Source organism: Tupaia chinensis, unplaced genomic scaffold (assembly GCF_000334495.1).
Source record: "Tupaia chinensis unplaced genomic scaffold, TupChi_1.0 Scaffold000243_1, whole genome shotgun sequence".
Taxonomy (NCBI): domain Eukaryota; kingdom Metazoa; phylum Chordata; class Mammalia; order Scandentia; family Tupaiidae; genus Tupaia; species Tupaia belangeri.
Window position 1 is genome coordinate 105,524 of NW_006159721.1, and position 5,898 is coordinate 111,421.

General features: G+C 42.1%; 1 pseudogene; it reads right to left on the minus strand.

The window, feature by feature from the left end:
• Positions 1-3,768: 3,768 nt before the first annotated feature.
• On the minus strand, positions 3,769-5,687 carry LOC102494748 (heat shock cognate 71 kDa protein pseudogene; annotated as a pseudogene).
• Between the last annotated feature and the right edge of the window lie 211 nt (positions 5,688-5,898).

Below are 5,898 nucleotides of genomic sequence, written 5' to 3' on the forward strand. Positions count from 1 at the left end.
CTGTCTGTCTGGTGAGCACAAGCGCCCTATAGCAAAAACCTCTCCAAAAAAAAAAAAATTGTGGGGGCGGAGGGAGAAAATGTAACCTAATGTTCCAGCTATTAAATCTAGATGTTGAAAAAAAATTGAGATAAAATTCACCATTTTAAAATGGTTTCAGTGGTTGTTTATGTGTTTGTTTTTAGGATATTCACAGTGCTGTGGCAATCATCGCCACCCTCTAATTCCAGTACATTTCCATTACCCCAAAAAGAAACCTCATACCTGGGGAGAGATCTTTAAGATTTCTATCAGTAACCACATCTGTTCTTCAAATGTGATACTAATGATTAAAAACAATAGAGCCTGCATTTCCAATTGGTTCTTTAATAAGTGGAATGGCATATACCAATCTAACACAACTGGTTTCCCTTGCAACTCAAAGCATCACATTTGAGAATAAAATAGTAAATATAACTATTCCTTACATCAAAATATATCATATGGGGGCCAGTTGATGGCATAGTGGTTAAGACACTGGACTCCTACATGGCTGATCGTGGTTTGAGTCCCAGACACAGCAGCTTGAAAATCATTCCAAGTATGTGTGCATGCATACCCAAAATCCTGAAAGGAGAATGGAGGAGAATGGATTGCAGTGTGGCCATCCTCCCTAGGGGCTGATTTCTCACTTTCCCTCTCTCTGGTGAGTACATGAGCCCTATGGAAAAATATATTTTAAAATCATATGAATAATAATAAAAACTACTGGGTCCAGCAGGTACATAGTGGTTCAGGTGCTAGTCTCCCACTAGCTGACCACAGTTCAAATCTCACACCCAGTGGCTTGAAGCTCATGCCAGGCACATGAGTGTGCCTGCCCAAAATCCAAAGAGGAGAATGGAGGAGAAGAGATTGTGGCATGGCCATCCACCTGGGGGTGAATTCTTGCTCTTTGTCTCTCTCTGTCTTTCTGGCAAGTGCACATGTCCTATGGCAAAAATCTCCTTAATAATAATAACAATAATAGCTATATCCATTTTTATGCTGCCATGAAGTGTAGAAGACATTTTCACATACTCTATTTCCTTTGATAATACACATGCAACTCTGAGACTTATGTAAGTTGTCACAGCTGGTCAAGAACAAAGACAGACAAGATCCCCTGACTTGATTCCTAATCCAGTGCTCTTCTCCAGTTCTATACAGGTTCGGTAACTGAGATGATTGTTGGCCCAGTCAGTGTTTGTTGAGTCAGTATTCATACTGATATAAAGCTGACTAGCTTTTTATAGGACTCTAACTCCTAAACTTAGTTTTATTTGCTCAAATTTCAACAGGGTTGATAGGCCATTGAGGATTATATCCAAGAGTGAGTTATGGCCAATACTGAAGGCCCAACTTGGCATCCTTACCCTGAGGACAAAGTAAACATATCCCCAGGAGAGCAGACATCTTTGGTAGAGTTCTAGCCTTCCTTAACCACACATTCTCCTCTTTAGAGGTCACCCAGACTGGAAATAGATTCATTTGAATAACCTAGGATTTCTTTTTTTTTATTTTTTTATTTTTTGGAGAGGTTTTTGCTATAGGGCGCATGTGCTCGCCAGAAAGACAGAGAGAGACAGAGAGATAGAAAGGACTTGAACTACGGTCAACTACATGGGAGTCCAGCGACATAGCCATTATGCTAACTGCTGGTCCCAATAACCGGGATTTCTTTATTCTCTCCTAGAGGTGCTAATAGGAGAAGCCAAAAGATCACATGATAGTAATGCTGTTAGTCCCTCACATATGCACCAGGTTTTATGGTTTATAAAGCTTTTTCACAGGTATTATCCTCTCAACAATCCTATGAGGTAAATTAGCATTATCCCCATTTAACATAACAGGTAATTGAGACCCAGAGGGATGACTAGACATGCCTTTTGTACCACAGTTAGTACATAAAGAGCCAAGAGTCAAAGATAGGTGTCCTAATGAGGTCATACATTAAATATTCATCTCCCATGTGGTCAAAACTTAACTGGAATACTAGTATTCCTAGTTCATTTGTGCTACTACTACTACAGAATACCATAGACTGGGTGATGTATAATGAACATAAACATTGGCTTATAGTTCTGAAGAATGGGCAATCCAAGATTAAAGAGCTGGCATCTAGGAAGGACCTTTTTTCTGCATTATCCCATGAAGAAAGGGCAAAGAGAGGGCAAGAGAAAGAGCAAGAGGAGGTGAACTCATTCCCATGATAATGGCATAGTCCACTCATGAGAATGGAACCCTCATGATGCAAACACTTTGCAAAGGTCTCACCTCCCAACACCATCATAAAATCAATTAACATGAGTTCTGGAGGGGACAAACATTCAAACCATATCAGATACTCTTGTTAATGGTTATTCATATACTCTCCCCAGGTCCCAGGAAGTAATATTCCTTTAAGCTCCCAGTCCTAAATTCTAATACCCAGTGCCTTGATATTGCCTACCTAATTACCACTTTCATGCCCTAAATCAGGACTTTCCCAGCAAGTTTTTCCTAGACATAATGGGAAAACTAAAGTAATAAAATTACTAAATACATTCTAAGCACCAATTTTAGCCTCCCACTTAACCTTTGGGTATGCCTAGATTCCATCTGGTATCTTGACAATCATACTTTAACTTTCTGCCGCTTTATAGAGAAACAAGGTAGACTTCCACATATGTACCAAGTTCCAAAGTCATGATAAGAGGAGGCAGTCAGACTTCAAACCAATAACTGGTTCTGTTCTTTAGTTTATGACCAAGGGACCAACAGTTAGCATAATGCCTATGTCGTTGGACTCCCATGTAGGCGACCACGGTTCAAGTCCCGGACCCAGTGGCTTAAACTCATGCTGAGTGCATGTGCGTGCATGCCTAAGATCCCAGGAGGAGAATGGAGAATGGATTGTGGTGTGGCCATCCCCCCTGGGGGTGATTTCTCACTTTCTGTCTCTTTGTCTCTCTCTGTCTTTCTGGAGAGTCCATGTGCCCTATAGCAAAACCTCTACTACAAAAAAAAAAAAAAAAGAACCTCTACAACAAAAAAAAAAAAAAAAAGTAAAAAAGAAAAGAAAAAAAATAGTTTATGACCGAAGGCCTGGCTCAACTTCTGGCTCTTGGCTGGAAAGAAACTCGTTTTTCATCTTCTGGTTCCAAAGGCCAATCTAACTGTTTGCATGCAAATTCTGTGATAGAGTTAAGTTCTTCAGGCAGCAGCAGGTGTAAAGTGTTTCATTCCTGATGGGAATTCCTGTGCACAAATCCTAAGACCCTCCTTCCCTTCTCCCGGCACCTTCAGATCCCTGTAATGTGATTATTCTGCTACCTCTTAAACAAAGCAAACACAATACCAGCTCAGCCTGGACCCAGTAGTCTCTCCCTTAAGTGTTGAGTGCTCACCTGATTTAAAAACCAGGACCTCTTGGAAATTGATCCTTGGCTTAGCTATGTGTGGCAATGGCAAATGCTCTGGGCTAGAAATGAGCAACCCAAGATTCTAGGCCCACCTTTACCTCAAATCACTTGGGGTTTTTTGTTTTGTTTTTGTTTTGTTAAGACGTTGCATTTTCCACTTATAATCCAGTGCTTATAAAGTGCAATGTTATCTTCCGTGTGCACATGTTCCATATTCAAGTATTGAGAATGCCCAGTAATTCACTATAGCAGCTAAACTTTAAGACTGCCAGAATTCACTGCAAATTGAGGCCCTTCAACATGTTACTGCATGGAGCAATGCTACATAATCTGCACTTGGGACAGCTTAATCAACCTCTTCAATGGTGGGTCCTGAAGAAGTGCTTGCGGATAGAGGAGCATCCCTGCCAGGAAAGCTTCCGGGCATTCCCCCTTCCTCCTGCATTCTGGTACAGCTTGGTAATGATGGGGTTACAGACTTTCTCCATATTCTTCTGCTAATGCTCATACTCTTCTTTCTCTGCAGTCTGGTTATTGTCAAGCCAGTTGATTTTGTTATGTTTGTCAAGAATCTTCTGCTTGTCCTTGTCATTGATCTTGCCTTGAAGTTTTTCATCTTCCACCGTTGCTTTCATGTTGAACACCTAAGACTCCAGGGAGTTCTTAGAGACACCTTTTCCCTCTGCTTCTTGTCTTCAGCCTTGTATTTCTCAGCCTCCTGGACCATGCACTCAATGACCTCCTTGCTCAGATGACCCTTATTGTTAGTGATGGTGATCTTGTTTTCTCTTCCGGTTCTCTTATACACAGAGATGTTCAGATACCACTGGCATCAATATCAAAAGTGACTTCAATCAGAAGAACACCACAAGGTGCAGGAGGTATGCTTGTGAGTTCAAACTTGCCCAGCAGGTTGTTATCCTTGGTCATGGCATGCTCACCTTCATAAACCTGAATAAGCACACCAGACTGGCTGTTGGAGTAGGTGGTGAAGATCAGTGTCTGCTTTGTGGGAATGATGGTGTTATGCTTGTTGAGGACAGTCATGATTCCTCCAGAAGTTTGAATACCAAGGGAGAGAGGCATGACATCCAAGAGCAGCAGTTCCTGGATGTTTTCAGACTTGTCTCCTGATAAGACGGCTGCCTGGACAGCTACACCATAAGCAACAGCCTCATCAGGGTCGATGCTCTTATTCAGTTCCTTTCCATTGAAGAAGTCTTGTAGCAGCTTCTGAATCTTGGGAATAGGAGTAGAACCACCCACCAGGACATGTCTGTGACTTGTCTAGTTTGGCATTCCAAAGGGCTTTCTCTACAGGGTTCAGCGTTCTATGGAACAGGTCTGCATTCAATTCTTTATATCGGGCACAGATAATGGAGGTATAGAAGTCAATTCCTTCACAGAGGGAATTGATGTCATTACCGGCCTGGATGCTAGAGCTGAGGGTACACTTAGCATGTTCACAAGCAATACAAAGGCACCGGACAGCTCTCTTGTTCTCATTGATGTCCTTCTTATGCTTGCGCTTAAACTCAGCGATGAAATGGTTGACCATGCGATTGTCAAAGTCTTCTCCACCCAAGTGTGTATCTCCAGCTGTAGATTTGACCTCAAAAACTCCATCCTCAATAGTGAGGATGGACACATCAAAAGTGCTACTTCCCAAATCGAAGATCAGCACATTTTTTTTCAGCTCCAACCTTTTTGTCAAAACCATAGACAATGGCAGCAGCAATTGGTTCATTGATGATCCTAAGCACATTGAGACCAGCAATAGTTCCAGCATCTTTGGTAGCCTGATGCTGAGAGTCATTAAAATAAGCCAGCACAGTAATCACAGCATTGGTAACAGTCTTCCCAAGATAGGCTTCTGCAATTTCCTTCACCATGGTCAGAACCATAGATGACACTTCCTCTGGGTAGAAATTTTTTGTCTGTCATTTGTATTCTACTTGCACCCGAAGCCTGCCTGTGTCATTCACCATCATGAAGGGCCAGTGCTTCATATCAGACTGGACAACAGCATCATCAGATCTGCATCCAATCAGATGCTTGGCATTAAAAACTGTTGGTGGGGTTCATTACAACCTGATTCTTTGTAGCATCATCCACCACTCATTCGGTATCGGTAAAGGCAACATAGCTTGGAGCGGTTCTGTTCCCCTGATCATTGGCAATTATCTCTACTTTTCCATGCTAGAAGACACCCACACAGGAGTAGGTGGTACCAAGATCAATGCCAATTGCAGGTCCCTTAGGCATGGTTGTATCCGAATACCCATATATTTACCACTATATTCTACCATTAACATTTCACCATACTGGAGCCGGCAGGTAGCATGGTGATTAAGGCATTGGACTCCCACGTGGTTAACTACAGTTCAAGTCCCAGACCTGGCAGCTTGAAAATCATGCCAGGCATGTGTGCATGTGTGCCCAAAATCTCAAGAGGAGAATGAAGGAGAAAAGATTG